At 35.4% G+C, this 21,896-nt stretch overlaps 1 long non-coding RNA gene across 2 annotated transcripts in view; it reads left to right on the top strand.

Annotated features, from left to right (window-relative positions):
• The first annotated feature begins 1,069 nt into the window (after positions 1-1,069).
• Positions 1,070-21,896, top strand: part of LOC100614424 (uncharacterized) — a 33,016-nt gene continuing 12,189 nt past the window's right edge. The window contains exon 1 of one of the 2 annotated variants that reach the window (XR_128505.5): positions 1,070-1,636. This is a non-coding gene — a long non-coding RNA (uncharacterized LOC100614424). The remainder of the gene's footprint in view (positions 1,637-21,896) is intronic. The other variant, XR_001708130.3, reaches the window with a different exon arrangement.

Genomic DNA, 21,896 nt, shown 5'->3' with positions numbered 1-21,896 from the left:
ATGTTTATTATTTTTATTCTATACTATGTATTTACTCTTTTCTCCCTGAGATCCCAAATTTAGTCAGCACAGGACTGTCAGCTTGTTACAGACAATAGGACAGGTGGTAATTAAGTTTTAAAGAGAAAACAAGACCATATAAATACTAGAAGAAAATACAAGGTCATATCTTTATAGTGTTGGAGGAGAGAAGGCCTTTCAAATTATGACCTCAAATCCAGAATTCATTAAAAGTTTTATAAATTCAAGTTCATCAACAGATATAGACAAGACATACAAAACTTTTGTATTATTTAAAACACTATAATGCAAAGCAAATTACAAAACTCTCAAATCATGTACATCACAGAGAGAATATATGGAAGCTCCTTAAAATTAAGTAGTAGAAAACCGGCACCCAACAGAAAAATGAACAACTATGAACCTGATGTTTATAAGTTAAAAGAAAAAAAAAAACAGATGTCCCTTAAATATATGAAAGCATAGTCAATGTCTCTCAGAATAAATCTGATTTTGGGATCAGAACAAAGGAATAACAAACCCAAAACTACACCAAGATATAATTTTTAACCTATAATATACATGACAAGAACGTAAAATTTACAACTCTATTGGCAAGTTTGTGAAAAAAAATAACTTCTCTAATATGTTGCTATTGGGTGTAAAATAGTGAGACCCTGTGGAGGCAACTTGAGAATGACCATTAAAATAAAAATTCCTTCACTGTTGATTTATTAGTCTCTACTTCTGAGAATTAATTCTGGTAATTTACATGCATGTATACGGTATGATATATGTAAATGTGAATTCATTATAATACTTTCTTTATAATAGCAATAGACTGAGAAAACAACAACAAACATCTAGCATTAGGGGCATATTATATAACTGACTATCTCCCTATTGATACATTTTTTTCTGTTATCACTTTTTTCTCAACATAATATGCCCCAGCCTTGTTCTAGAAGGCAAATCATATAAACTGGCCTGTGAACACATGGAATTCTGGGACTAAGACCAGATAGAGTCACAAATGGTTGCCTGGAAAATATCAGAACAGAACTCACACAAGCTCCCTGCTCTCAGGAGAATCTGGCACAGCACCATCACCAACTCAGAGGGAGGGAAGCAACCTTGAGTCAGCTCCCAGGCAGTAATGAGTGTTCAAGGGAGATATAACTCTAAGGAAAAGGATTGAGGTCATGGAATTAGAAGAAACAGATGGAAGAATCATTTGAACCATATCCAGGTCTTTTGAAAATGATGAGACAGAAGAGAAAGAGAAAATTGCTTCAGACAGTTTTGCTGAGAAATTTGTCTCAGATAAATTTTGGAGTAAGGTCAGAGACCTAAGATAAGAAAACCCCTAGGCAGAGGTGGGAAAAAATAGAAAAAAGAAAACGAAAAGAGCAAATACATTCTTCCTTCCTATCTTCCACTTGCCAGAGTAGCTTTACTAAGATGCTGCCTGATCATTTCTCTCCAGACACTTTTGCCAATGATATTAATACTATAAAGGAGCATTTCTGGACTTGATTCATTAATGATTAGAAAGCTCGTAACAGATTAGATGACCAGGCTACAGTCTCACCTGCCAGGCAGTGCAGCTGCAGATCTTGGCTGACCATCATGTCAGGTGAGAAAGAGACTAATACAAAATAATTGCTTTTATAAATTGCAAGTTAATCTTCTGCTGATTGATATTCCTGAGTAGAATTACTAACATAGATTTGGGGAAGAAAAAAAGAAGGAAAGACAAAGATAGGCATTAATTATATTTTTGTATGTGTCAGGCAAAATGTCAGCATGTTACTTGTGCTTTCTGTTAATAGTCTCATAAATATCAAAAGTTAGGCATTATCCTCCATTTTGCAGATGAGAAAATTGGGACTTAGAAAAGTTTTTAGACTTATCTATGATCACATAGAGGCAGAGATCAAATTTGAATGTGAAATGGTCTGATTCTAAAGTTTCTGTTCCTTCTAAACACATTCTATTGTCTCCATTTCAAATGTCAAAAACTTGGGTTTTACCCTATTGGCAACCTAACAGGTTGTCTGCCATAGATGCTGGCAGAACCATGAGACTCCTGGATCAGGGACAAATGACAGTTTATTACTTACAAAATAGCAATAGCTAGTATGTATCATTTTTCTTATATGAGTTCCTCAGGCCCCAAATACCATAAGTGACATGAAAAGGGGGTGGATGACACCTGCACATGCCATCAGCTCTGTTACAGGAGAAGAACACTGAATTTAAGGAATCTAATTGTTTTATAATGTGCAATGGGCATAACTGCCATTTGCCCTGGAGAAACACATTTTTCCCTATAAACAGTACAAAAGACCATATCTATCTTCCAAGACTGTTATAAAAATATCCTTGAAAATATCATCTAGAACCAAGACCATCACTGTTTCTGTTCATAAGGTGTACAGAAGTAAAACAGACCTGTGGAGAATCATCTCCCAATACCAATCCAATAATCATATTATAGTATTGCTTAGCATAGACTTTATAACAATTTCTCATACTTTCTAAAGGGTATTTGTGCTCTTCCTTTCCAAAATGGTGGTGGAGAAGCAAGCTTGCTTCACTCCCCAGAACAGAAAATCAAAAACAAATATATATCACCAAGATTATTACCGGTAATATCCCACAACTCAAATGTAAGAATGAGTAAGTTCCTGGGGACGCAGAGAGGTGAACAAATTCAAAAATGTAGAAATCATATCCAGTGTCTTTACAGACCATATAAAATAAAACTACTAATCATTAATAAGAGGAATCTTATAAACTAGAAAAACACATGGAAATTAAACAACATGCTCCTGAATAACCTATAGGTCAATGAAGAAATTAAGAAGGAAATTTTAAAATATTGAAACAAATCAAAATCAAAACACAACATACCAAAATCTAAAAGATAAAGTAAAAGCAGTACTAAGAGTGAATTCTATAGCAATAAATGCCTACATTACAAAGTTGAAATATTTCAAATAAACAACCTAATGATGCAACTCGAGGAACCACAAAAGCAAAAACAAACCAAAACCAAATTAGTACAAGGCAAGAAATAAAGATCAGAGCAATAATAAATGAAATCAAGATTATAAAATACAGGAGAGAGGTGACACAACAAAAGCTTTTTTTTTTTTTTTTTTTTTTTTGGAGGGTAAAGATAAACAAAACTGAAACTTTTTGTTATACCAAGAAAAAAAAAACAAACAAACTCAGAAGACCCAAATAAAGAAAAGCACAAAAAAAGGAAACATAACCACAGGAATACAAAGAATCATTAGATATTATCGTGGACAACTTTATGACAACAAATTGTAATTGCTTTATTCTATGTTTATGTTTTAGGATTTTAGAACATGTATAGTTTGAGCTCTTTATGTAACATTAACTACTTATACGTGGTGTAAATGTTTTCCCATTTTATATGTTATTTTTATTTAATTATGTATCATTAAAGGGCATAGAATTTTTGGAAACATAGAACACTCTATGAATAGGTTTTCATGATTTCTTCTACTGCATCAAAATAAGCAAGTTATCACATAGCTTGATAAATATTAAATTGTAATTTCAGCTGTTTTCTCATAAATTTACATTTATGTTAAATGGCTTCTATATCAATCTGGAGTTTCTCATTCCTGTGAGAATAAAGGAATCATTCTTTTCAGCTTCCTCCTCTAATCTTCTCTCCTGTAGCATTAACATACCTGGTGCCTTGAATCTTTCCTTGTGTAAGTCACTGTACCATGTAATTTGCTGTAAGCTTCAACATTTGAAATAAAAACTTCAGTCATAAACTCCCAATGAAAGTAGAGTGTGATCATGTTTCATCTCAGTTTGAGATATTGTACTACCATTAATTTAGAAAATGTTCATTTACATTTTAAAGTCTTTTATTGTCAATTGTCGGTTCTGAACAATATCTAAATTGGAGTGATGTTAGGGAAAAGTTGAAGTCTTAGCAACTGATTTATTGGATTCAGCATGAGGACAAATCTCTGATTTTTTTTTTAATTGCCCAAATTCCTATCTAAGGGGTCTGGCAAGTCATAAATTCTCACAAACCATAAATTCTCATCAGAATGGGTTTTATTTAACCTTGTATATCATGACTTACTTTCCAATCTGGCTCTGGCATAACAAGGAAAAACACATTTCTCTGCCATATCTTGAAATGGCCCTGCAAAGCTGAGCTTCATGGGGGGAACTCGCATCTGTAAAGAATCTCTATTGACATAGCTAGATCTTTTTCTTCCAGGCCTTCCCAATCCTGAAGAGATTAACTAAGAGGTTAAGTCTAGCACCTTTTAAAGATCTAAACAGGACCAGGCATGGTGGCTCAGGCCTGTAATCCCAGCGCTTTGGGAGGCTGAGGTGGGTGGGGCTCATAAGGTCAGAAGTTTGAGACCAGCCTGGCCAACATGGTGAAACCCCGTCTTTACTAAAAATAGAAAAATTAGCCAGGTGTAGTGGTGCACTCCTGTAATCCCAGCTACTCAGGAGGCTGAGGCAGTAGAATTGACAGGGCAAGACTGTCTCAAAAAAAAAAAAAAAAAAAAAATCTAAATAAGAAACATTTGTCACCTGTTGTCTCTAAGGGCAGCCACAATAAGACTTCAAAAGGAACTTGGTTTCTTGGTCTCCACAATCTTTTATCTTAACCTGAACATTTCCTTGAGATAGAGTCTCGGTTACCCAGGCTGGAGTGCAGTGGTGCGATCTTGGCTTACTACAGCCTCTGCATCCTGAGTTCAAGCAATTCTCCCGTCTCAGCCGCCCAAGTAGCTTGGGCTACAGGTGCATGCCACCACGCCAGGCTAATTTTTGTATTTTTAGTAGAGATGGGGTTTAACTATGTTGGTCAGGCTGATCTCGAACTCCTGACCTCAGGTGATCTGCCTACTTCAGCCTCCCAAAGTGCTGGGATTACAGGCATCAGCCACCTTGCCCAGCCTGAACATTTCCTTTCTATCGATCCCAGGTCTTCAGACAAACCCAACCAATTGTCAACCAGAAAATGCTTAAATTTACCTACAGTCTGGAAGCCCCCACTTTGCGTTGTCCCACCTTTCTGAACCAAACCAATGTATTTCTTAAATGTATTTGATTGATGTCTCATGCCTCCTTAAAATATATAAAACCAAGCTGTACTCCAACCACCTTGGGCACATGATCTCAGAACCTCCTGAGGGCTCTGTCATGGGCCATGATCACTCATATTTGGCTCAGAATAAATCTCTAAAAATATTTTACAGAATTTCACTCTTTTTGTCAACAAGCACAAAAGACGTTGAAGGTATTTGGACATCTTCGTATGAAAATATTGTGCATTTTAAAATTCACATCCTTTATCAAGAATTTTGTTAGTATGCCTATAAATTCTCCATAGGTAGAAACAATATTGGATAGAGTAGACCTCTCTAGTTCCTGACTAAACACTTTCTTTCTTACTAGCAATGGTTATAATTATTTTTAATCATTTATAAACTTATCTTAATTTTGCTGATATTCAAAGCTTAAACTTGAGGTTTTTATGGTAAATCTTCTTAAAAGTCTTGCTATGCTTCAGATGTACTGTTTTCCATATTTCCATTTGCTAAAGTATCAGAAATGTAAAAATGCAGTTACTTATAGAGTTGGCATTGAAACCTAGAGTTAATTATTCCAATCATATTGGTATTAATCTAGGCAATTGTCAATAAATCAAAAAGATGGGGAAAATTAGTGGCAGTCAGATATTCTGGATATTGTAGAGACAGATCTGAGTCAATTATTTGGAAATTTGTCATAGCTATATTAAAAATAACCAAATAAATTTGCAAAGAATCACTTAAATTGTGCATAAAGAGGTGAATTGAATTTTTCTGTATGTATAATTTTAGTTATGTATCCAGAATATTACATTTTATTTTCTGTGATTATTTAAAATAGTCTTACAAGTGTTAAGGCTATAATTTCTGAATATGTAAAGTTTCAGGATACCATATTTTAGCCACAGATATCTGATTGACTAAATTATTTTGTACTACATAATTTGAGTCTCAATATATTAAGACTGTATAAGAAATGATGTTATTAGATGGAAGTTAGTAGAACTGGGACTCTAGGAGACACGGGCTTTAACTAAACATGAAATCAATATGAATACTTTGGGTCAAATGACTAATCGATCAGTCAATCAGGACAAAAAGCAGTCAAATTAATTTTGTTTGAATTTACTAGAATATTTTTATTTAAAAAAGATTAGTCAAATTAATTGACCGTTTGATGCAAAAGAGTCTATTGTGTGAATAAAATTGCTTTTGAAAATCTCTATGTTTTACAGATAGATAAAATGAAATTTAATCACTGAATATAATAGATCTAATAAGTATTTGTTCATTTATTTAATCTAATAACAAATATTTGTAATGTTTCAAAGAATTTCTATCTCCAATTGTTATGAGATACAGTCAGTTAAAGGACATGTATATTAATGTGCAAAATATAACAACACTTACAGGATGATGCAGGATGTGATCTATCATTTCAAATTATGTCTACTCATGAATAAATTACAATTTCATTAGAAGGACTCTGGAGAGCCTGGATTTTTGGACTGATTATTATTATTATTATTTTTTGAGACGGAGTTTCGCTCTCATTGCCCAGGCTGGAGTAAAAAGGCGCGATCTTGGCTCACCGCAACCTCTGCTTCCCAGGTTCAAGCGATTCGCCTGCCTCAGCCTTCCCAAGTAGCTGGGATTACAGGCATGCGCCAACCATGCCCGGCTAATTTTGTGTTTTTAATACAGTCGGGGTTTCTCCATGTTGGTCAGGCTGGTCCCGAACTCCCTACCTCAGGTGATCCGCCCGCCTCGGCCTACCAAAGTGCTGGGATTACAGGCATGAGCCACCGCGCCCAGCCTGGACTGATTATTTTAATAGTCTTGCAATATACTATAAAGTTATTACAATGCTTTATGGAACTTGAACTGTAAGAACTGAACTAAATTCATCCTGAGCCAGGAAATGTTATTAAATCACGTAAGACCTTGCCAGCGCACTGCGTACAATGTCAGGATCAGACAGGATATTGTAGAAAAGATTAATTTAAACTAAATACAAAATATATGTAGATGAAAAATAACTATTATAGGGAGATTTCGATAAAATCTTATACTGGAGCTTAATTAGATGATAAAAATATGGTGACTCAAGTGCTTTGTCTATGAGAAGAGATGAAGAGAATCACAATTTGAACTCTTCAGTGGTTAGGGGAAAAGGCTTCCGCAGGACCAGAAGCCTCAGAGCAAATGGGTGAAGATAGAGGCCCAAGACCAACTTCCTTCTTTGATTTTATGCTGCACTTACAAAATTTCAAAAATGTCAGATTGTCTATACATCTGCAGATAGAAATCCTCAGGGACTAAAAGATTTTAAAAACGAGTAGTCAGAAATGACTAAAATACAACTCCAATGCTTATATATATAACATAGTATATGCGAGATCTAGAGAGTTGATTCTTCTCGCCCTTCTGATTTTAGAAAATGTATAACTTAATTATCCAGCGGCACTGTTAGTTGCTCTCCAGATAATTTTTAAGAATGAAAATACTGATATGCTAATATTTTATATCTGTGGAAAACTGTTAGTTGTTTCCCAACATTTTTCTTTTTTTTTTTTCTTTTTTTTTTCCGAGACGGAGTCTTCCTCTGTCGCCCAGGCTCTGGAGTGCAGTGGTGCGATCTCAGCTCACTGCCAGCTCCGCCTCCCGGGTTCACGCCATTCTCCTGCCTCAGCCTCCCGAGTAGCTGGGACTACAGGCACCCGCCACCATGCCCGGCTAATTTTTTTGTATTTTTAGTAGAGACGGGGTTTTACCATGTTACCCAGGATGGTCTCGATCTCCTGACCTCGTGATCCGCCCGCCTCAGCCTCCCAAAGTGCTGGGATTACAGGCGTGAGCCACTGCACCCGGCCTCATTTTTCTGTCTTCCATAATAAAATGATTGTATCTGAATATATGACTGTTCAGCTACAGGCAATATTTCCCAACCCTCCTTGCAGCTGGGCATGCTAATATGACTAAATTCAGAACAATGGAATGTTGAGCTTAATGGTAACTTACTCCTCACTTACTTAAAATGAAATCGATGCCATCCGTTTGGAGTCTTCCTCTTCTTTCATGGGTGAACAGACATGCACACGACCTTTCAAGGGTGGAGAAAAGTGGAGGGAGGACTGGGCCTTCACACCTTCTACAGCAAGTCTATTTCACCAGCTCTGACTGACTGGACTACTAACTGAAAAAAAAAAAAAATCCAGTTTTATAGTACTGAGTTGTAAAAGCAACTTAGCCTTTATTCTAAGGAATACAACCATCCTCACCCTGTATCAAGTCTGTGAAATTCGTAAAGGAAAGAACTACGATTTATTTACCTGGTCCAGGGCCTGGTTCATAGTAGCTTTCAAAAACTACACATTTGTATTGAATAGGTAAGCGTCCTCTGAAAGGTTATTCAGTTGTTTTTTGTTTTTTCAGTCTACCTCAGTATCACATCAAGAAAAAAAAAGGACTTAACATACAATTTGAGGGTAGTAATCATTTTGCTCCTTTCCAGGCTAAATGCCAATTATTTTAACCTTTTTTGTAAGACTTACTTTTCAGCCCTTTAATCATTATGTCACTGTCATTTTCTCTAGATGCTATCTAATTTCTCAGCATTTCTTTAAAATGTAATGATCAAATATGCACATATACTGTATAAGAAGTGTTTACGTAATGCAAATTAGGATGGAAGAATTATGTTCCAACCCCTACATGTAATACTAAGGCATATTTAACTTAATAGCCTGGTTAATATGGTTAGCTGTTACCCCCAGAACCACAGTAATAATCATATTTACCTAATGATTTACAAAAATGCTCTACTCTAGCTATTTCTTTGCTACTATAAATTACCAACTTTATTATTAAGACTTATTTGTTGATATTTCTTCTCCTTTTGAATCCATTATGTTTTTATGGGACCGTATCATTTTTATTATTTATAAATAAAATTATTGAATTTTGATTCATTTAATTAGGTCATCAATAAAAATATCAAATAAAATAGACAAGAGTTCTGTGAACTATCACCTGAATTGTCACTCAGGTTGACCTAGAATCACTGATAATAACCAATACCTGATCTTGCTGAGTATCAATATGTAAATCACTTCAGGGATTGAATGTAACTTCATATAGTAACACTTTCTTTAATCAAATTGGGTTTATTTTTTTCACCCAATAAAATGTCTAGGAAGAGAATAAGGGAATAAATCAAGACTGGAGTATCCCCTTCACAAGGCCAGACTCCTGTCTGTTTTTGTTTTGTTTTACTTTGTCATCCTTATTGTGGGTCTGTCATCCTAATGGTTTTTAGATAGCTGCCATGAACGCACAAAAGGGTAAAAGGGACATATCAGTATGACTACCATTTTTAATAGGGATAATGGAGATTTTTCCCATAAGCCCCCTTCTCCTCAGTAGATGTCTGCCACTCATGCTACCCATGTCACATGGCTACCCCATCACTAAAAAGGAGTCCCAGAAGGCAAATACTTGAACTCGGCATAGGGCCACCTAGAACAAATTTGGAATATGTTAGTAAAAAAGAGGGAGTCATTAACTGTGAGTGGACAGTTTACCATATCTGCTATGTCTTATGCTGCAGAATCCAGATTATAATTCCTACATTATGGACAAGTATTTGCCGATGAGTAGAAAAAAAATGAAATCAATAATTATCTCTTCTTTCTCATTATTTGGCATATGTTTTCACTAATCACACTATAACACTGATCTAGGTTGTAGTATGATAAATGTTTGCTGATATATTGAATATTTACATAGAGCTAAAAATTCTGAAATTTCTGGCTTTATTCCTTATGAGAAACGACAGTATTTTCCCTTAACCAACCCTCTGGGGATATGAGGAGCTTGATGCCAAGAAACATTGAGAAACACAAATGTTTTTAAACTGTTAAGGTCTCCACTCCAAAAAAAGATTTTTTCAAGGTCCCCATCCCTCTCCTCAATGGGAAATTGTTAAGAAGAGGATGGATGTAGATTTGTTTTCAATCAGTTGTGTCTATTTAGATAGGCTAGAAATGCCGATTTTGATGCCGAGCACTTTCAGCATGTGAGACTATTAGAGATTTTATACATGTATATATGTATATATATGAATATATGTACATATGTGAATATATGAATATATGTATATATATGAATATATATGTATATATGTATATATATGAATATATATGTATATATGTATATATATGAATATATATGTATATATACATATATATATGAATGAATGAATGAGAAAGGGGGAGAGGGAGAGAACAGATAGGTACCACACAGGAATCTTTGAAGAGAGAACAATACAATCTTATGGTGAATATTTTCTATCTTTTGGTGTTGCTATTCAAACTGCTCTGTAATCTAGTGGTTTAAGAGGCAATTTCAATACCTCCTGCACAGTTTTGATTCAGGAGTCCTTTGACAATTTAATAATACCTAAGAAGCATAAGAACATTCTGGCCATATGGCAGGTATAGTGGGAAAAAGTCCTTGCTTTGCGATTAGACATGCCTGGAATTGAATTCTGTATTTCCTATTATTAGGTGACACTCACTAAATCATTAAATCACTCAGACCCTGCTTCCTTTTCTGGGAATTTGAGTTTTGATATTCCTTTACAGGTTAGGAATTACAATGGTCCTTCTCCATTATTTTCAAACCTCACACTCTACCAGAATGATTTATCAGAACTAGGATTTAATAGCAATTATTTCCAACTTTAGCAAAACTTTACTGCAAAGAATTTAGTAAAAGACATCCTTGACAAGCTTTGCACCCCTGAAAATTGACAATCTTTAGGAATGATACATAAAAGCTATTATTTTCCATCGTGCTCATCTCTAGAATTATAGATCTGTAGGTACATAGTAGCTTTTGTCATTTTTGAAAGTGTATTGAACATTTTGCTAAATATGGTGTACTAAATGTTGAAACGCTGACAGCTAAAAAGATACAAATTGTAATTTTACCTACTCATTGTACTTTCATTGTAAACTCTTTGCCTCACTGATTTGTTTCTGTCTTCTATTTTGCTGCTTTGTTTACCATTTACTTTCAGCTCTTAACTGCCTCTGGTTTTATTATATAAGCTTGAACACTACGGTATTTGCAAAGCTTAATGATTAAGTTATTTCAAAATTCTGCAAAGTTTCTATTGTAAGGATGGCATCCTTTATTCATATTATCTGGTGGATATTTTTTAAGGTTTTCAATTCATATTTCACCACAAAAACGTTGATGTCATCGTTAAAAATACAACTGCCCCATAGTATTCCTCAGTTTGTATGAATCATACATAGTTTTGCACTCAGTTATTTAATATACACCTGCACCGAAACCCTAGGATGTACCTTATATGCCTATTTCTTTCATTTTTTATTGATATATAATTGATGCGTTTTGGGGAGCATGTGATAACTCAATACATTCAAATATGTGCAAAGATCAAATCAGGGTGATTGGGATATTCATCACCTTAAATATTTATCTTTTACTTTATGCTAGGAATAGTCACATTGTTCCCTCCTGTTTTTAAAATGTAGACTAGATATTATCAACTAGAGTCACCCTACTCATCTATCAAATACTAGGTCTTGTTCCTTTACATAGCCTCATTAATCAACCTCTATTTATTCCCTCATCTATGCTTCCTGTTCTCTGGTAACCAAAATCTACTTTCTATCTTCATGAGATCCACTCTTTTAGCCAACAGATAAAATGAGAACATGCTATGTTTGGCTATGGTCATTTAGCATAAATAACCTCTAGTTCTATCCATGTTGCTGTAAATGACATAATTTTATTCTTTTTAGTGACCGAGTAATATTCTATTCTCATTCTGTGTGTGTGTGTGTGTGTGTGTGTGTGTGTATAATATTTGCTTTGTCCATTTATCCATTGGTGGGCATCTAGGTTGATTCCCTAGCCTGGCTATTGTGAATAGCTCTGTCATAAACACAGGAGTTCAGCTATCTCTTTGATACATTTCCTTTCTTTGGTCGCATACCCTGTAGTGGAATTGCTGGATCATGTGGTAGTCCTATTTTTAGTTTTGTAAGGAAATTCCATACTGTTTTTCATGGTGGATGTACTTACTTACATTCCCACCAACAATGTAGTGAGGGCTCTCCTTTCTCAACAACCTTGCCAGCATGTGCTATTCCCTTTTTGATAAAAGCCATTCTAAGTGGAGTGAGCTATCTCACATTGTGATTTTAATTTGTATTTCTCTGATAATTAGTAATGTTGAGCATCTTATTATATATCTATTAGCCATTTGTATGTCTTTTTTTCTAAAAACATCTTTTTACATCTTTTGCTCATTTAAAAATCAGTTTGTTTCTTGGCTATTTAGTTGTTTGTGCTCCTTATACATTCTCATAAATTCATTGCCAGATGGATATATATACACATTTTTTTCTCCCATTCTATGTGTTGTCTCTTCATTCTGTTGTTTCCTCTTCTGTGCAGAGGGATTTTGCTTGATGCAATTCCATTTTTTTTTTATTTTTGCATTTGTTGCCTATGCTTTTATGGTCTTACACAAAAAACATCTTTGCCCAGACCAGTGTCTTGGAGCATTTCCCCAAAGTTTTCTTCAAGTAGTTATATAGTTTCAGGTGTGAGATTTAAGTCTCTAATCAATTTTGATTTGATTTTTGCATTTAGTGAGAGATAAGTGTCTATTTTCATTTTTTCTACAGATGATTAGACATGTTTCTCAGCATCATTTATTGAAGAGACTTTCTCCATTGTTTGTCTTTGGTGTCTTTGTAAAAAAACGAATTGAAAAAAATAAATGTGTGGAGTTATATCTGGGTCCTCTATTTTGTTCCATTGATCTATGTGTCTGTTTTAATGTCAATACCATGCTGATTTGGTTACTATAGCTTTGTAAGGTGCTTTGAAGTCAGGTAATGTGATATTTTGTTCTTTTTGCTCAGGGTTGCTTTGACTATTTGGGATCTTTTGCGGTTCCTATAAATTTTTTTTTAAATATCTATTTCTGTAAAGAATATCATTGGTATTTTGACAGGAATTGCATTGCATCTATAACTTGCTTTGGATGGTACTGTAATTTTAACAATATTAATTATTCCAATCCATGAGCATGGAATGCTTTCCATTTTCCTGTGTCCTCTTCAATTTTTTTCATCTCTCTTTTATAGTTTTTCTTGTATAGATCTTTCATGTCTTTGGTCAAACTTATTCAAAGTATTTTATACTCCTTTTAGCTACTGTAAATGAGATTGCTTTCTTGATTTCTTTTCCAGATTATAAATCTAAAAAAGTGTTAAAATGCTACTATTTTTTATATATTAATTCTGTATCCTGCAGTTTTACTGAATTTGTTCATCAGTTTTACCGGTTTTTGATGGAGCATTTACATTTTTAAAAAATATAATATCATTTCATCTGCATATAAGCCTAATTTGACTTCTTCCTTTCTAATTTGTATACCTTTTCTTCCTCTTGCCTAATTGCTCTAGCCAGGACTTCCAGTATCACATTGAATAAAAGTGATGAAAATGGCACCCTTGTTTTACAGGAAAGGCGTTCAATTTTACTCACTCAGTAGGATGTTGGCTGTTTCTTTTATACCAGGTTCTTCAAGGTTTTTATTATAAAGAGATGTTGAATTTTATCAGATGCCTTTTCCACATATATTGAAATTATGTTTGTTTCTTTGTTCTGTTAATGTGATGTATCATATTCAATGAGTTGCATGTATTGAACCATCCTTGTCTGCCTGAGATTAATTCACTTGATTATGGTGAATTATCTTTTTAATGTATTGTTGAATTCATTTTGCTAGTATTTTTGCTGAGGATTTTTGCATCTATGTTCACCAGTAACATTGGCCTTTAGTTTTCATTTATTGTTGTGTCCTTGTCTGGTTTTGATATCAGGATGATGTTGGCCTCATAGAGTGAGTTTGAAAGTATTCCCTCCTCTTCAATTTTTGTGAAGAGTTTGATTAATATTGGTAAAATGTTTGATAGAATTCAACAGCAAAGCTATCAGGTCCTGGGCTTATCTTTGATGGGAGACTTTTTATTAAGGCTTAAATGTCATTACTAATTATTGGCTTGTTGTGATTTTCTATTTCTGCGTTATTCAATCTTGATAGGTTGTATGTGTCCAGGAATTTATCCATTTCTTCTAGGTTTTCCAATTTGCTGATATATCCTTGTTCATAATAGTATAATAATTTTTATGTCTTTTTGTCTGATTTTGAGTCTTCTCTTTTTTGTTAGTCTAACTAAAGCTTTGTCAATCTTTACAAAAAAAACTTTTTGTTATGTTGATCTTCTGTATTTTTGATAGTCTCAATTTTATTTTTGCTTTATTCTTTATTATTTGATTTCTACTAATTTTGAACAGTTTTCTTTTTGCTTTTGTAGTTTCTTGAGGTGTATCATTCAGTTATTTGAAGTATTTTAACTTTTGTAATGTAGGCATTTATTGTTTTAGACTTCCTTCTATTACTTTTGCTTTATCCCATAGATTTTGGTATGTTGTATTTCAATTTTCATTTGTTTCAATAAATGTTTAATATTCCTATTTTCTTCATTGATATATTGGTAATTTGGCAGTATATTGTTTAATTTTTATGTGTTTGTATAGTTTGTGAGGTTCAACTTGTTATTGCTTTTTGGTTTTATTCCATTGTGGTCACAAAAGATACTTGATATGATTTCTACTTTTAAAAAAATTGGGACTCATTTTATGGCCTAATATTTGGTCTACTCTCGAGAATGTTCCATGTGGTGATACAAAAAAATGTGTTTTCTGCAGCAATTTGGTGAAATGTTCTGTAAATGTCAGGTAGGCCTATTTAGCCTAGTATATTGTTTAACTCTGATGTTTCTTTGCTGATTTCCTGACTGAATGACCTGTCCATTACTGAGAGTAGAATGTTGAAGTTCCCGATTACTGTAGTACAGACTACCCCTTCCTTAGATCTATTAATGTTTACTTTATATACATGGGAACTCTAGTATTATGTGCATAGATATTTATAATTGTATCTTCTTGCTGAATTGACCCCTTTATCACTATATAGCGATCTTTCTATTTTTTTAATAGTCTTTGACTTGTAATCAGTTTTATCTTATATAAGTATAGCAATTCCCTCTCTTTTCTGGTTTCTACTTGCATCAGGTATCTTTTTGCATCCCTTGAGTTTGTCTATGTGTGTCTTTAAAGTGAGATAGGTTTCTTATAGGCAGCATGTAGCTGATACCTGTTTATCTATTCAGTGACTCTATGTTGTTTAGTTGGATATTTGAGCCTGTTTACATTCAGTTTTATTACTGATAGGTAAGGACTTACTACTGCCATTTTGTTGTTTGTTTTCTGATCATTTTGTAAATTCTCTTTCTTCCTTTCTTACCATCTTCCTTTGTGGTTAGGTAATTTTTCCTGGCAGTATGTTTTGTTTCTTTTTACATTTTTAGTCTATCGATTATTAGTTTTTTCATTGTTTTAACCAAAAAGCTTACAAAAGTCATTTTACAGTTATAAAAAGTTATTTTAAAGAGATGACATCTTAGATCACAAAAAATGGAAACAAAGAAAAAAACTAAAAATAAAACTGTACATTTTAGTTTTATACCCCTTACATTTTTATCAATTTACATATTTTTATATTATCTATTTTTAATAGGCTGCTGTAACTAATATTTTTATAGATTTATCTTTTAGGCTTTATACTAGAGTCATGAGTGCCTTGCCTACCACAATTACAGTATTGAAATAGTCTCACATTATCCTTTACTTAATTTTACCAGTTTTATACCTTCAAATGTATTCTTTTTGCATATTTTGTTTTTTCTCAGATTGAAAAAATACCTTTATCATTTCTTGTAAGACAGGTCTGGTGGTGGTGAATTCACTCAGCATTTCTTTGTCTGGAAAAGACTATCACTGCTTTATATTTTAAATAGCTTTGCTGGATACAGAATTCTTGAATGGTAGTTTTTTTCTTTCAGCACTTTGAAAATATCATCCTACTTTCTCCTGGACTCTATGGTTTCCCTTGAGATGTCTGTTGCCAGATGAATTGGAGCTCATTTTTACGCTATGTAGTTTTTTCTCTTGCTGCATTCTTAGAATCTTCTCTTTGTTTGACCTTTGAGAGTTTGATTATTATATACCTTGTGGTAGTCTTATTCGGGTCAGACCTGTTTGGTATTCTCTGACTTTCCTGTACCTGGGTATTTATATCATACTCAAGTTTTGAAAGTTTTTTAATTATTATTTCTTTGAATAAGTTTTCTACCCCTTTTCTTCCTCATCTGACTCTTAAATGCCAATAATTTTTAGATTTTGTCTTTTGAGGTAATTTTCTCTATTTTTTAGGTGGTCCTTCGTTCTTTTTCATTTTTTTTTCTCTCTTTGACAGTATTTTCAAATAGTCTGTTTTCAAGCTCACTTTTTTTTCCCTCTGTTTGATTCAACTAGCTGATGAGAGACTCCAATAAATTTTTCAGTTCAGCAAATGTATTTATCAGTCTCAAAATTTCTGTTTTATTATTTCAATTTATTTGTTAAATATCTTTGGTAAATTTTTGAATTGCTTTTCTGTGTTATTGTGGATATAGTTTTGTCCCTTAAAACTGTTATTTTGAATTCTTGTACAGGAGCTAACATATCATTGTCTCATTAGAATCAGTCACTGGTTCCTAGTTTTGTCCATTTGGGGAGGCCATGGTTCCCTACTGCTGTTTCCTGTGGATATACATCTATGTATTTGTATGAAAGGATTAGTCATTTCCTCCAGTCTTCTCTCTGTGGCTTGTTTTTTTACTGTTATGTTTGCTTAGAGATTCTCTGTAATTTATCTGTTGAATTTCTCCCCCCATCCTCCCCACTACTAGGGAACTGCTTCTTTTTTGGCACCAGACAGCATCTAAGCCCAGGTTTTCCTCCATTGCTGCCTGTCCTGAATGAAGGTGGTCACAAAGAGAATAGTCCATCAGTGTGGGAAGGCCAGCTAGGGGATTGTACTCATAGGATCGTAGGACACACCTCTTATATTGTTCTCCTGCTGAACCAACACTCTGATCTGGTGTCTCCTTTAGCCAAGCTACATAGTAATTTCTAGATCTTGGAATGTTAGTCCTACCTCTCCCCTTTGTCTCTGATTGTCTTCAGGAATATGTCTCCCTTTGTGATGCTTCCTATGGATTGAGGCAGTGACAGGTCTTCCGCCTTGTAACCCAAGATGGTGAACAAGCTGATTCTCCACCTCAATCTCACATTTTCCAGTGTAGAAATCATGAGTCAGGTGTCAATTCTCTATTTGCTTGGTGCTGGACAGATTGGAAGGAGGTACATCGTGGCTATGAAGTCTGATTCTCTTACCATTTGTTCAGAATATTTTCACTGCTTTGCAGCTCCAGGAACTGACTGATCCTCACATGCGAGTTGTAGAATATCACTGGTGATAATCTTGGCGTTGTGTATTTTTCTGTTTTCCATGTTGGGGAATGAGGCCAGTTTGCTTCTACATCGCCATTTTGGAATCAGAAATTCTCTATAGCTATTTCATAATTAAAAGCACAGTTTAAAGAATTAAAAACCCTTGCAATATGTTCTTCTTAACTCATGTAAAATAACAGAGCCCCAGAGATGAAAACCTATGATGTTTCCAGTGAGAAACGGAAGGATTTACTCAAATTTTATCTGAAGGCTAAGGAATGAGGCTGCATCCTGAATATTTCTAGCCATATTGGGAAGCCATAATGGCTCACATAGTTTGGGAAATGTGGCTGTCTAGAATGTCTCTGAAGACAGCAACAGTGCTATACTCCTCTGATATGCCCTCAGGTTTCCTGTATTAGTTTGCTCAGGCTGCCATAACTGAATACGACAGACTTCGTGGCCTAAATAACATAATTTTCCCCACAGTGAAAAAATTCCAAAATCAAGTTGTTGGCAGATTTGGTGGTATCTTTGAAGCTTCTCTTCTTGGCTTGCATGTGACTTTCTGCTGGCCCATGACCTCTCATGGCTTTTGTTCTATGTACCCACATCTCTAGTGTCTCTTCTTCTTCTTATAGAGACAACAGTTAAATTGAATTAGGGCCTTACCGTTATAACCACACTTAACCTTAATTATCTCTTTAAAGGTCCTATCTCCAAAAATAGTCACATTGGGGGGTAGGGATTCAACATATGAATTAGGAGTGACACAATTTAGTTCATGATAATGTCTGTGCTAGCCATAGTACAGGGAAATATGTCTCCTTTATAGTTCCCAACTCCAACACCTCAACATAGCTTCACTGATGAAGGATCAGAAATGTCTTATCTCTACGGTGGCTATTAATGCATATTGCATGGAAGGGGAGGTACAGTAATGGTGCAACTGGTCCCTTGTATGTGCTTAACTGGAAAAACCTCTTTTCCAATTAGGGTTTCAACAGATACTTTCATTCTGAATTATAAATAATTCTACTATTATACTACTTTATATTATTATTCTATTACTTTATTTTTGGCCATAGAAAGAAAGATCAGTCAGGCACAGGACACATATTTGCATGCAGCAAATGTGTTTTGAATGCCATTGCTATGTGCTAGCTACAGCAGACACAGTCATAATTAAATGACATTCAATCCATGTATTCAAGACCCTTACATTCTAATAGCTCTTAAATATCTATTAATATTTTTAAGGAGAAGAGAAAAGGTAATTTTTTTAATTTGAAAAAAGAGACTAAAGGGAGAGAGGAGAATGGGGGTTGATAAATAATTGGTTCAAGGTTTCCTTGGAGAAAGATGAAAGTTCTGTAATTAAATAGTGGTGATGGTTTCACACTTCTGTGAAATAAAACATTGAATTGTATACTTTGAAGGAGTTAATCTTACCACATCTATATTCCATTTCAATAACTGTTATTGAAACAGAGAGAGACTAAAGAGATCCCCTATCTTGGTCTTCTCTTCAGGGATGGTTTAAGCACCTCCAAACCACTACTACAGGAATTTCTGTTTCCTCTGAATTTCATTACACTGATAGTTGCTGAAGTTTATGAAAATACACTTCAAAGAGTGATGGTGCACTGGGGATTTATTCTATAGCTATTAGGGGGCAATATTGTATAATGGTTAACTTAAATTTAAGAATTAGTATGTTATGTTCAAATTCTGGCTTTACCATTTGCTGGTTGTATAATACATGACAAGTTATTTAACCTCACACATTTATGCACAAAAATTTTAGGCTAAGTGTACTTATTAGCCTCATTTCACATATGAAGAATCAGGCTTGATCAAGGTCACAAGGCAACCACCAAAAATGTTGACAATGGAAACAAATAAAATATAGTCAGTAAGAGAGAATACTCTGCAATGAAATAAAATATGAGTTAAAATCTTCAAATTTCGGTTCTATGACTTACTCTGTGACTTTTGGCAGGTTACTTAATGTCTTTAGTCCTCTGCTTTCTTACCTATAAGGTGGTGTTTCAGGTACCTGTTGCTACATAATGAACCATCCCAAAACTTGAAGGCTTAAAATGGGTTATTATTGTCTTTCCTGCCTCTGCAGGATGAGTGGGCACAGCTGGGCAGTTCTCTTTTGGGGTCTCTTATGCTACTGCAAGTAGGTGCTGGCTGGGGCTGCAGTCATCTGAAGACCCACCTAGGCTGGATTTCAAAGATAGCTGGCAGCTGCTGGCTGTAGGCAGGAGGGTCAGCTGGAACTGTCAACTATGGCCACTATGTGTGGCTTAGGTTCTTGAAGCATTATGACTGGGTTGCAAGAGGAAGCTTCTCAAACAGGAGTGTTCCCAGAGGCCCAGATGGAAGCAATAATGTTTCTTATAAACTAACTTTAGAAGTCCCTGAATGTTACTTCTGCTGTATTTTATTACCCAAGCAGGTTACTCAGAGTAATCCAGATTTAATGGAAGGGTACATGGATGTGCTTTGGTCAAGGAAGAGGCTGAAGCAGATATCCAGGCCTACATGACTCAGTGAATTTGGCGTGCAGATGCACACCTCCATTTGTTACATAACCTGTTTGTGTAGGTTCATGCTTGGCTCTGAGCCACTATGGTCTGTAAAAGGTATCACTGCCCTGTTGACGCTGTGCACAAGAGACATGGCTCTTGGGGCTCAGCTCGGCTCAACGTGGCTCTTGTGCAGGTGCTGATACCTAGAGAGAGCATCAAAGAGAGCCAAAGAGGAGGGGCCCAGGACACAGTTTGGCTACCTCGTGCCCAGAGAAAGAGTTAAGCTGCTGACCCTGAAGGCAGGGGAGAGCCAGCCATGCAACTGCAGGCACAGGGGCAGCAGGAGCCGCAGAGCCAGAGCAAACAGTCAAGATAAAGGTGGACAGTGTAAGAAAAGTTGCTTCTAAGAGAGCTAGAGTAAGAAAACTGTTAATGAGAGCTGCTGCTGAATACAACTATCTTTCACCTGCCTACGCCTCCACCCTCACCCTCACCCTCACCCCCCAACCGGCCCCCAGGTGTTCTTTCTGATCATCCACCCACCCCACTCCCCTCAGACTTCAGCATGGGCTGGACCTGGACCCTGAGATCTGACAGGAATTAAATCCCATTTCTTCAGGTAGTGATTTGCATGTACATACCAATGGAGAAGGACTTAGTAGTTACCATTTTGCAAATTAATAACCATAGCCTGCCCTTCCACTGACCACTGTAATCACATTCTCCCCATGTGCAAAATATACTCACCCTCTTTCCAGGAGTCTCAAAATCTCATCACATAATGGCATTGGCTTGAAATCCAGAACCTCTCTGCTAAATCAGCCCCTCATACAGATGGGGCTCCTCAGGTGAAATTCCACAGTGCAGTTCCACAAATGCAGTTTGACTAAATCTGAAGACATACAAGCCAAAAATTTTCTTTAGATATCTGCCCCCTACACACCCAATATACAAAGGTGAGGTAAGCATAGAGTAATGGCAAAATAACTCACTTCCAAAAAGAGGATGAAAAGAAAGCACTGAATCATTACTGGTCCACAGTAGTTGTTAACACCCTCCAAGGTTGACTTTGGTGACCCACTCACATGCTTACGTAGCACCATAGGCTTTTTTTAATCTTAAAAATAATCAAATTACATACAATTGCTTCTTCTCTTATCTAACCTGTCCAACATGTGGCAAGAGTTTGAAGAGCAAAGACTATTTTCTTGATCATTGTTCACCTAGTGCCTAGCACTTAACGGATGCTTAATCAGTATTAGCTGAGTTAATTAAGGCCTGAAATATGAACTTGTATTCTGTTAATGTATGATCTCATTTCTGTCATTTAATTTCTTCATTGTTACATTTTCTCATCTGAAAAGTAAAAAGTTCAGATTAGACTCAAGAGCTCTGGTTTGCTCTTGATTCTTCTGTCACTTCTGCTTTGACATGCTGTGAACTCCAGCACCAAAACTACATTTTTCTCAGATGCCCCAACTACTCAGCATTTATTCCAAAGAGCTCCACTCCCCGATGGGTGCTGACTGAAGAAAATAGAAACATGTGAACAACATTTTCACAAAGTGATGGGAAATTAGGCTCAGGTGCATGCCGGATTGAGCCAAGGGCCAGCAGAAGACAACGACACCCAAGTAATGTTTGCATTGCTCCTCAAGCATCTTACAAATTTATCCTGGGGCTAGAGGAAGGGTCTGAGGAACATAATCCAGATACATCACAGTGCATATCAGCAGATGGCAGAGGTGTATGCTTACACTCACCACTGTCACAATTCTCTGAAGTATCTCAG

This window comes from Pan troglodytes, chromosome 10, assembly GCF_028858775.2.
Source record: "Pan troglodytes isolate AG18354 chromosome 10, NHGRI_mPanTro3-v2.0_pri, whole genome shotgun sequence".
In the NCBI taxonomy this organism is placed as follows: Eukaryota; Metazoa; Chordata; class Mammalia; order Primates; family Hominidae; genus Pan; species Pan troglodytes.
The sequence above is the reverse complement of the archived record's forward strand: the minus strand, read 5'-3'. Positions and strand labels throughout refer to the sequence as shown.